Source organism: Ctenopharyngodon idella, chromosome 6 (assembly GCF_019924925.1).
Source record: "Ctenopharyngodon idella isolate HZGC_01 chromosome 6, HZGC01, whole genome shotgun sequence".
Lineage (NCBI taxonomy): Eukaryota > Metazoa > Chordata > Actinopteri > Cypriniformes > Xenocyprididae > Ctenopharyngodon > Ctenopharyngodon idella.
This window is the reverse complement of record NC_067225.1, coordinates 32,419,677-32,431,908: the sequence shown is the minus strand read 5'-3', so window position 1 is coordinate 32,431,908 and position 12,232 is coordinate 32,419,677. Positions and strand designations below refer to the sequence as shown.

The following is a 12,232-nucleotide window of genomic DNA, read 5'->3' as shown; positions in this document are numbered from 1 at the left end:
ATATATATATATATAGACGCTTTGACACTGAATAAAAAGCATATGTTCAAGCCTGAAATAGAATTATACCCTTGTGAAAAAGAATTACACTTTAGTATACTTTAATATATATATATATATATATATATATATATATATATATATATATACTTAAGAGCAAACTGAATGTAATGTTTTCGGATACTTAAATGAATGTTATTTTTAAATGAAAATGCATTACAGTTTAAATTTCTATTAAATGCAATTAGTTGAACTTAAGAGTGCATCTTTATATGGAATTTCATAATTACTTCTAATGTAATTTTTAATATACTTAAAGTATACTACTAAATGTACTGACAAGCATTTTTGGTAAACTGAAATATAGCATTTCTACTGAGACATTGCATGTCATGTATTTAAATATATTTGTATGATGATGAATGACGAAGTTGCAATTTAGTACATTTAAAATGTTTCAACTTTAAATGTTATTAATTGTAAACACTACAATTAAAATTATAATCAAGTACTTTACATGTGCTTTAGTATGTTAATTAACATCAAAATATGTGTACTTCATTAAAGCATGACAAAAGATTATTAAAATATGATTTACAACTTTAATGACATAATTACAAAGTGTACTCTCTTTAAGTACACACCTTTTATTTTTTTATTAATATTATCTACGAGTAGTTTTTTTTTTTTTTAAATGTATACTTTTAACATTTAAAGTAAACTACAAGTGCACATTGAATACAATTAAGCACACTTCTTTTTCACAAGTGTAGTCAGTGAAATGTTATCCAAGAATAATTGTGGTGTTCTTTCGTTGCATGTGATTTGCATGCACTGAAAACACGCAGCCGTTTTAATGCAGTCTGAGCCTCCACACTACAACCGGCCAGATGTGTTACCTGGGAACAGAGTGCCGTCTGACCGGGTCCCTCATAAGACGGATTCTGGGAGGTCCACCAGCTGTCCCCATCCATGACCCACGTCTCGGGGCAGCGCTCCAGGGGTGAAGGGTCCAGCAGACCTGGAGGGTGGCGGCAGTAGAGATGGGGGGGATGGGTAGGATGAGAAATTGCGAACCGATGGGGCGAATGTCTGAACGAAGGGGGTCGATTACACATAAGTCGGGGGTTTTTGGGTGGGAGAGGCGATCCTTCCATACAAGCTGGCATGAAAGGTGGCTTTCTCCTCTTGGAGGCTGTCATGTGGAAAGCAGAGCCCACCATGGCAGGCGGTTAGTGTTACACACAAACATGGTGGCCAGGAACATGCGGCCGAGCTCGGGCCGGGCTTTTTAATAACAGAAGCCAATAAATTAAAAGTCTATCTGCAGAATGGGAAACTGATAGCTTGGTGTTACTCAGAGAGAAGGCCATTCCGAACGCTAATCCATTTTACACTTTTCTTTGTGGTATTTTCTGGACAACAAGCATTGTCATGTTTCTGGCTGAAGCCAAGAGAAAAAGAATAAAATGTTTAGAAAATGATTCAGTTTGAATGCAGAATTGTACAACAACGATAAAAAATCTGTAAATATGGACTTTCCACACTGTATTTTGTGCATGCTAATCTATTTTACACTTTTCTTTGCTGTATTTTCTGGACAACAAGTATTGTCATGAACGAGGAACTTGGAAAGTATGCAAAAAAATAAGCAAGCATGCAACTTTTCCCACTCAATGAGGAAAAAATGTTTTTGAACAAAGAATGAAATGATTTGCAAATGTTTCAGTTTGAACATAGAGTGATGGTTAGATATTGCTATACAGTGGTAGATATATTTAGGAGTAAACCGGGGAAAAAATGCTTTATAATATTAGTTTGACTGTTTTTAGAGTCACATTTTGTGTTACATAACATGAAGCTGTTTTTGCACTGACTTCATTTGTTCAGAATAATCTTATCTTTTGGTTTGCGTCCATCAAATTCCAAATAAAAAGAGAAAATAATCAAAGTGCCTTTTATTTATAAAGTTTTTAATACACTAGATTTTCCAAAAATATGGGCTTATCGCATGGTTATGTAACAAATTTTTAATTCCCGGCAAAAATAACTATATCTATCGTGATTCATTATCATGAATTTGGCTGCTCACCTCTATATCGCACATTACATCATTGCGCATATGTCTTCATTGTGTCCGTGCAACACTTATCAGGGTTCCCATGCTCTGCTGCACTCCAGCATTGATGAAATCCCTGGACAGTGATGTAAGCGCCGCCGCATCTCAAGAGACCATTACTAGGCTGTTATATCCCCCCCATCGCTCCATTAGCGAGCTAAAGAGCAGACGCGTGTGGCCGGCCGGCTTTATTTACGAGAGTCTGAGTTCAAAGGCTGCAGACAGGCTTGAGCCCCAAAGGCAAGTGGCCGTAGACGGGCTGCTCGGTTTGTGTGTGCGTTTCAGATGAAAAACACCAGTGAGTGCATCAATTGAAATACTCCCAAAATGTGCACAGCAAGAGCCCTCGGGTTCAAGACAATACAGTACGAGCAAGCTAAAGTTAGTTTGATGCTTGGATAAGCATATTTACCTAATGTCAAATGCATCATTGAACTACAATGAGATCTCAACGACCATTACATCTTCTAGAGTATTCCCTGCGAATAAGCTGATTTCAGTTGTTGCATTGCAAGGATCTGCAAAAACACAAGAGTTCAGTAGTTGCTGATGAATGTAAGATGTTGGTCTGTTTCCACTGCATTTACAGCACTTTGTGTTATCAAGGCATTTATCAGCAACTGTTGAGCTCAGACACTGAGATTAAAACTTTTTGATCTGCAAAATATTCGCAAGTAAACTCTTTGCCACTCAGCAGAAAAGTATGGAAGCTTGTGTCCGCCATGAAATAAAAAATTAAAGAGGTAATTGCGACTTTTTTTCTCGCAATTACACATCTCACAATTCTGACTTTTTTTTTCTCAGAATTGCGAGTTATGAAGTCAGAATTGCAAGATAAAGTCAGAATTGCGAGTTATAAAGTCAGAATTGTGAGATATAAAGTCAGAATTGTGTGATATAAAATCAGAATTGAGTTATAAAGTCAGAATTGTGAGATATAAAGTCAGAATTGCGTGTTATAAAGTCAGAATTGAGTTATAAAGTCAGAATTGCGAGATATAAATTCAGAATTGAGTTATAAAGTCAGAATTGTGAGATATAAAGTCAGAATTGCGTGTTATAAAGTCAGAATTGAGTTATAAAGTCAGAATTGCGAGATATAAATTCAGAATTGAGTTATAAAGTCAGAATTGCATAATATAAAATCAGAATTGCGATATAATTTCTGACTTTATAAGACGCAATTGCAAGTTTATATCTTGCAATTCTGAGAAAAAAAGTCAGAATTGTGAGTTATAAAGTATTAAGAATTATATAAAGAATTGCATGATAAAATCTCGCAATTGCAAGAAAAAAAGTCAGAATTGCGACTTCATAGTAAACTGGGACACAAGAAAGAATGGCAAAAATTACAGATTACTTAAATCTTTCAACAAAAAAATGTGGAAGATTGTCTTAAATGAAATGGCTTGCTGTGCAATGAAACATTGAAACTAAACAATGAACCCTTTTCATATACTGTGATAGCGTGTTTCCACAGTTCATGACATTGTAAATCTAACTGAAAATAATTTCTATTTTCATTTAATGTACATTTATATAAGGACAATTCCTGCAAAGCATACTGTATATATAGAGCATCTGCTGCTCAATACTGTGCAGTAACGTTATTCTGTATTGTCCCTGTTAAATAAACAATAAAATAATATTAAATTACAGACAACTAACGTTGCTGTTCGTGTGTTTCTAATACAAGGGCTAAGGACGTGATGGCAAATTTACTATCTTTCTCTCTTTTGTAAAGTCAGAAACACTATCATGGATTTTTTCTTTTGCTACTGGAGCAAATGGGAATGCAAAAATGATATCTATTGTACTTTCCAGTCACCACTATAGAAGTTTACCCAACTATGACGGCTTCTGAGAACCCTATAAAGGTGAAAAGGGTCCATATTCAACCAGTTCTCATTTTTGTAGCTCGAATACCTGCCCCATTGATCCCTCAGAGAAACCCCCGTGTGAGTTTAGAGGAAATTAAAGGGCAGATGGCTGCTCACGGTCTGTCTGGAGTCACGGTGGAAATACGAGGGCTGCAGAAGTGCTGCATTGTTGTAGCGAGGTCACAGAGTCTCGCGGTTTCCCTTCAGGCGGTGCAGCGGTCACCCGCGTCCGGCGTACAACGCCATATGGGATATAGCCCTCAGCTAGCGGCCAGAGAGCAGTTTGGTGGCTTTGATTGAATGGTTTAGATGACCGTTCAGGTTGGAGAGCTCGCTATAGATCAGACAGCCATATGGCAAAGCTACGGCTCATGATTTGTTTCAAAGACAGCCAACCTGCTCTCTTAACCCGGTCATAATGCTCCTGTCAGGACATGCAGGGTATATAGCAACAGTCGGGTTCTGGAAGTAAAAACTCCATTCATTTTCTCAACAGGGAAATTGATTTTAACCTTTAAAGACAGACCTACTATGAGCTACGAGGCTGTTAATCGCTGATATATGTCTAGTTCTGTCATGAAACTCTAGATGGCACAGGCTGATGGGTCCTTAATGCAAGCTGATGATATTTACGGCGTTAAATACTTGACACAAGCTGATTGGTTCATGTCGCATCTGCAGCCAATGAGATTGCTGCTCAACATTTAAATGGCTGGTTACCATTCACTATAGCAGTTTGCAGCGTGCTTTCAGAGTTCGTCTAAAATCTAAAATCTTCCCTAGCTCCACCTGTATAGATCTGCTATGGGTAATTGATATATGCCATTTGTGCAGCAGCAGTATGTCTTACATACTCACAGCAGCGAATCAGCGTATGTATTGCAGTAGCAAGTTCCTGTACTTGCTCAGCAGTAGCAGCGTAGAAGATCTGTTCCGCCAAGACCAAATATATTAACATTGTCGTATCCATTATCCATGCTAAAACCTTCCGATAGAAACAGATATAAATGCTTTTGTTAGTCATCAGCCCCTATTTCAACTTATTTCTAAAATAATAGTGTTTAACAGCAAGATTCCTGGTGGATAACTACATTACCCATGATTCAACAGAGAAATCTCCACCAATCAGAGAATCGCAGAGAATTTGAGTTAATACAATGAAGGTGATTGGTTCAATCAACAGAAACTCAAATTATTATGTTATCTGAACGACATTAATTATTTAAGTTGATTTGACAAAAGAAAAAATGTTGTGATAACAAATAATGAAAATATTTTTTACAATCGTGTTGTTTTTTTCTGAGACACAAAGCAATTTAGCATTATGTTGACACCAGTATTATTTTAGTATTATTTGTATTCTATTATAGTATTTATTAATATTTTGAATTGCTTTTATTTTTATATTTTCAGTATAAGTTTTAGTAATTGTGCTTTTGTTATTCTTAGTAGTTTTTTTAAAAAAATATTTATTTATCTTTATTTTTATTTCATTCTTAGCTTTTCATTTTAGTGCTTCAACTTAAAATTATTTTATTAAATTTGCCAAGGCAACATTTCTCATTTTCATTTAAGCTTCTTCTAAAATTTATTAGAATTATATTTATTTTTCAATCTTTATTTCAATGTTAATATATAATATCTCTCTCTCTCTCCCTCTCTCTCTCTCTCTCTCTCTCATATATATATATATATATATATATCTCCTTTATTTATATGCAATAGTTTTATTTTCCCCCCTCATTTTTAATTAGATTGTCATTTGCAATGCTTCATGGGATTGTAGTTCTTTCCCTCATTAAAGTTGTTAAGGACTTACAGAGTCTAGTACCTTTGTCTTTTTGTATGAATTTAATACTTTTCTGTGTTTCACTTGGTTGGCTTGGTTCATGGCTTATAACTCTTTCACAAAGACTTGGGAAAAATACTTCCGGAACTAAGGCCGCTGAAAAAGTGGGCAGCCACCGTTGAGAGCTTCATCTTGTGTTCCTCAACTGGTTTAGTGCTGGGTAAACTGGTTTACCACGTTCATGCTGGGTAAAAAGCGATATACACGTGACAGCGCATGGTGATGTATGATGTAAGGCGTTGTGTGGAATACGATAGCCGTGAAAGACGCCAACGCTAGCAGAACAGCGGCGAGGCCAGGTGAAGCGCTGTGGACCGGCCGTGCCCCGTCCGGGGTTTGTTTTAGCTCAGCTTACCACTGTGAAAGGGGGTAGAGCGTTCTTTCCCATGCCCTCTCACTCCGGGACAAGCTCATACCAGGAAACACACTGCGCATCACAGGAACTCTGGGAGGAAGTCAGGATTCCACTAGGCGGCCCGTGTCAGCCGTCTCTCTCTCTCTCTAGCCACGTTTGTTTTCTTGGGAAACATTTTGTTAGGAGTGGTGCGTCAGCAGGTGTGATAAAACCATCAGTGTGAATCGCTGCATCTCTGACCTCCAAACAGCTCTTTCTGTTTTCTGAAAACAAGCAGAAATGTGTGAGAGCATGTTTATATCAAATTAAAGGGATCTCAAAGGCTGCTCTCAGAAAGAGAAATCATCTACTTACCCTCATGTTGTTGTTGGAAAATCATGTTGTTTTCGTGAGACACAAAATTAGTTATTTACCATAATATTTGCACTATTTTAGTATTTATATACTATTATAATATTAAGTAGTATTTTGAATTATCTTTTATTTTTAAATTTTCAGTTTTCAAGTTTTAGTAATTTGTTGTGCTTTTGTCATTTTTTTTATGATACATATATTAGAGATGCACCGATATGAAATTTCTCCACCGATAACGATAGCCAATTATTCAGAGTGATATCTGCCGATATTGATAACGATAGTTTGGGGGTTCTGCCTTTTATATCCTCTTTTAAATTGTATATAATTAATGAATTTATCATTATATAATTAATCATTATATTTTTAATTATTATATTTAGAAAGAAGTAATTGTAGAAGTAATTTTCAGAGTAATTGGTATCAGTTATAAACAAAAACACATTACTCAAATTAATATTAACACACATTAACTAAATTATGAAGATTTAATTAATATTTCTTAACTTTCTGAATGTTATTAATTCATATCATTACATTTTCTTTACACAAAGTACAAATTCATTGCATTTTCCTGACCTCTTTTGATTGACAGGATATATCGGCCCTGACTATCAGCTGTTTTTATACTGATTATTGGCCGATATATCTCAAATATATATATGTGTGTGTGTGTGTGTGTGTGTGTGTGTGTGTGTGTAACTTTATTTTTATTCCAGTTTTAGTACTTTGACTTATTATATTTTTGTTAGTTGTCAAGGTGAAATTTCTTATTTTTAAGTTTCTTTTTTGTTGTTGTTGAAATTTTTTCATCTAATATCATTTCAATTAATGAAAACAATTTTCATTAGTTTTAGTTTTACATAACAAGGTTTAGGCTGCTGTCTTCTGTACAAATTACAATTGTAGTAAAAAAAAAAGAACAACAAAAAAAAAAAACAATCATAAAAAAAATCTCAAAAGCTGTCAATATGACTTGTGCACTATTTTCCAAGTACGATTAGCTCTCAAATCTTGTTCATGCTTCCATATAATCACTATATATGTGAGAACCTACAGTGAAATCTTATCTAAACATAGAATATAAAAACAGAAAACCATTGGTATAAAATGGACAATGCCCTGCTAATAGCTTTAAAAACATTAAACGTGCACTTTAAATCTTTCAATTTTTATTGTCTTCCCGGCCGATTCAATAGTGGTCTTAGACTTTATACTGTTGGTGGAAACTGTTTGGTTTATGATGCATTTGTGGAAAAACACAATTGCTTAATATTTGAACATTTTGGATTGATCAGGCTGATAACCATGGCCATTCACCAAGTTTGCATGCATCTCATTTGTGGTATGCATATATTGGTGTTATATCTGCTTTTTTAGATTGGCTCATTAGCATCCATTAAAAAACATTCAAATACCATCACATGATCATTCATGCCAACCATTTCTTTGGAAAAAGTTTCACCTTTAACACGTCAAGTGATGGAATTATTGCAGCTTAGCTGTCGTTATAACAGTCACATGATATGTTTTCTTCAATCTTAAATACGGCGTACAGTAGTGTCGCAACTGTTTACTGAGAAAACAGAGTGAGCTGTAGCGAGACATTGTCTTTGTTTGTTTTAAACATTTTCTGGGTGCCGCCCCGACCGCAGCCGCCAAAACACCGCTCACCTCGCTGCTGTCTGAACTGTCAGATTAATTAAAAAAGATCTGACATGTCGCGATCTGTGATGTAAATCACACATGTACATGCCCACTCTTGCGTGACTGTATGAAAGCTCTCGTTTTAGGTCTCATTTCACCTTTTTGCTCCCCTTCCTTTCCATCTTTGCTCCTGACAGCAGCTGCTCACATCAGCGGCCGACAGATGGAGGAGCCCTGAGGGAGAAGTTTAGAGGAAGACGACATCTTTGTGCTTCTATTTTATCAGAAGCGACCTTACGGCAAGCGCATGTCTAAGACTAAGATGTGGACCGGGTCTTGGCGTCATGACATATTTATTCTAATAGTGCAGTATTTTTCTCAAACATTAAGCAAATAAGATCTAGATAGCAGCAAGAGAACAAATACAGACTTTACTCAAATACAAGCACGGTTTTCTGTCTTGACACGTTTCCAATGGGAAGTTGGAGTCATATCGCAATCAAAAGTCTCAGTGCAAACTCAAACATTCCTCAAGAAATGATCTGAGCTACAATCCACAATGATTTTATAGCTCTGTCTGTTTGTGTCTGAGATAAAGACTACACTAAACTAAACTGAGCTGAATAATGACACTATTGTCTTCTTTAGAGCTGCTTATAGCTGAACTTGTTTCAGTTATTGAACTGAACTGAATCAACGAATGAACTGAATTAAAAACAACCCAAATTGGGTTGAAAATGGACAAACCAGGCAATTGGGTTGTTTTAACCCAGCAGTTGGGTTAAATGTTTGCCCAACCTGCTGGGTAGTTTTATTTAACTCAACTATTGTTCAAAAATGACTGTATTGCTTGCTTAAAATGAACCCAAAATATGTTGGAAATGAACATTTATTAATAAGTTTAATGATTAATAATTAAACAATAAACATTTATTAAATTGCTTAAATATTCACCTTTTGATTATTATTTCTGCCTCTAGTAATTATGTGTTGATTTTTAATTTCCAACCTATTTTGGGTTCATTTTAAGCCAGACATATAGTCATTTTTAAACTATAGTTGAGTTAAATAAAACTGCAGAGCACGTTGGACAAACATTTAACCCAACCACTGGGTCAAAACAACCCAATCACTGGGTTTGTCCATTTTTAACCCAGCATTTTTTTGTGTATAAACCCTAGTAAAAAGTAATATATTTAAAATACATTTATTTCATACTTAGATCAAATATATTAACGTATTTACTCTGACATATCTTGTGAGACTTACTGGTATAAAAATTATAATTAAGCTTTATTTGAAGTACTACTTGTGTGCACATTTCCTAATATTAAGCCTAAAATGTGTTTTAATGTCAATATTGATAAGGATTGTATGATATTTAAATAATATCAGTCTTTAAATGCAAAATATTTAAAAGTATTCTTGCAATAGTTCCACTTTAGCACCATCAACAATACTTCAGTATATCTTTAGTTAGATCTCAGCAATACTTCTGCACAATTAAAGCACATTATGTACAAAATTAGTTGTTCTTTCTTTTCTTTTCTTTCTTAACCCTTTATTTAACCAGATAAAACTTTCTGAGATTAAAAATCTCTTTTACAGAAGTGACCTGGCCAAGATGTTCCAATTTAGCAATTTTCCAATTTTGGTATACTTTAAGTATACCAGTTTAGTATACTAATTGCACGGTATTTTTATTATATACTTAAATATGTAAATGCATTAGTAGTATACTTATATTTGAAATGTATTTATTTCATGCTATCTTAGTATTTTTTTTTCCACTTGGAAAGTGCTGTATGACTAAAGGTGACTTTAGATGACACAGTTGAAACTTAAATGAACCTCTGCGCAATAAAATTCATCTGGGTTTGCAAAAAAAAGGTCAACAAACAAGGTTATTGGTGGTGTTTCACCCGTATCTTCTCTCATTTGTATTCATGCAAACTACCCACATGCGTTTACCGCACCTTGACACCACCAGCTCAGAACAGGGACAGTTGCATTTCTTACATTTCAGGTGCAAGAACAACCACCGCTTTCCCCCCGTCCTGAACTGCTGCCTGCGGTTTACTATGCCAAATTATGCCAGGTTCAAAAAGCAGGTTAGGCATTGTTCTGTTCCAGGAACACAGTCCTACCGAGCCGGTTTAAACAAACAAGCGTTTCACTGTTGTCTGTATCTCACAATTCTAATTATGTGTGTTTTTGGAAACCGCAGGTGCCTCGTCATTGAGAAATACTGTCCGTATACCTTTTTTTTCCCCCATGTAAGGCACGATTAGACATGAATTGCGCTTTGTGCGTTTTTATGTTCTGGGTACTTCTTCATATTTTACTTTCGAGATGCGTGCTGTTGGACCGAAGCCCGATGTGCTTTTTAGGTCACGTATTCCTAACAAACAGGTCTGTCATTTTTCAGGAGAGCTGACAGCTGAACGTGTGCAGGCGGAAGTACAACGACAGACAGAGACAGGTCTGGATGAACTTCACACTTTACAGTTTGGATTTAATGAACTTCCTCTAGTGCGTTCATGCTGACTCGGATATAAAATGTTTAATATGTTTCTTTTGTTCACATGCAGGAGCCACTCGATCTTCACATCGGGCAACAATTTCAGGCCATGTGAGTGATATTACGTACACTGCTGTTCTAGTAAAGACACTGGGCTTCACTTATACACTGCAAAAATAATAAGTTTTCTTGTTTTATCCAATAAAAAGTCATCATCATCCTCAAGATGCATTTACTCTAGAAGCAAAACTGTATAAAATAACAGTTTTAAACTTGAATTTGTCTAACCCCATTTGCGTTTTTTTTTTCATGAGAAGAACAAATGTCTGTACAAATCCATTGCAAAACATTCACTTCAAGGTGCCAAATGAAATATAGTTTTACTTTTGATATGTGGAGAATTTTGCTAGTGAATTTTAGTTTATCGATGTAGACAGACGTACATAAAACCCTTGTCTTAAACAGTACAATTAGAGATGAGAATCGAGAATTGTAGGAAATTTAACGTTTGTTTATTTCTAAATCCACTTAATGATTCCAGTTCCACAATGAGGGAAAAATAACTGAGTTTGAGACTGATTCGTTTGTTCAATTCATTAAAAAGAACCAGCGTATAAGAGTCATTCGTTCCTGAATTGGATTCATTTAATGGTTTGGATTCCCTAATGATTCGATTTATGATTCTTTTAGTACTTTTTATTGAATTAATAACTCATGAGTTTGAGACCAATTCATACGTCTGATTCATTAAAAATAACCTGCTCATACGATTCAGTTCTCTTGAATTGGATTCCACTTAATGATTCAGATTCTTTAACGATTGAATTAATGATTTGTTTAGTACTTTTGAAGAATTGATAGCAAACTTTTGAGACGGATTTGAACAGACCGCACAACCAGTGTAGTCCGATTCATAAACAAATGACTCTCGAAGCGGTTCTTTTTTTATTAATTGATCATGAATCAGCCTCAAATCGGCTCATATGATTCATTTGTTTGCATAAGAGCCATGCATTCACAGATTGGATTCCATTATTGATTCTTTTAGTACTTTTTAATGAATTGATAACTGAGTTTGAGACCAATTCATACATCTGATTCATTAAAAATAACCTGCTCATATGAGTCAATTCTCCTGAAGTGGATTCCACTTAATGATTTAGATTCTTTAACGATTGCATTAATGAATTGTTTAGTACTTTTGAAGAATTGATAGCAAACTTTTGAGACGGATTTGAACAGACCGCACAACCAGTGTAGTTTGATTCATAAACAAATGACTCTCATGAAGTGGTTCTTTTTGATTAATTGATCATGAATCAGCCTCAAATTGGCTCATATGATTCATTTGTTTGCATAACAGTCATGCGTTCACAGATTGGATTCCATTAATGATTCTTTTAGTACTTTTTAATGAATTTATAACTCATGAGTTTGAGACCAATACGTCTGATTCATTAAAAATAACCTGCTCATACGATACGAGTCAGTTGCTCTTGAATTGGAT

General features: G+C 35.1%; 1 protein-coding gene across 2 annotated transcripts in view; it reads left to right on the top strand.

Annotated features, from left to right (window-relative positions):
• The window catches only part of eya2 (EYA transcriptional coactivator and phosphatase 2), a 42,134-nt gene that overhangs the window by 7,106 nt on the left and 22,796 nt on the right, over window positions 1–12,232 (top strand). For both annotated transcript variants that reach the window (XM_051897782.1, XM_051897781.1), the window contains exons 2-3: window positions 10,633–10,686; window positions 10,796–10,836. The gene's annotated coding sequence lies outside the window, so the exon portion shown is untranslated. The remainder of the gene's footprint in view (window positions 1–10,632; window positions 10,687–10,795; window positions 10,837–12,232) is intronic.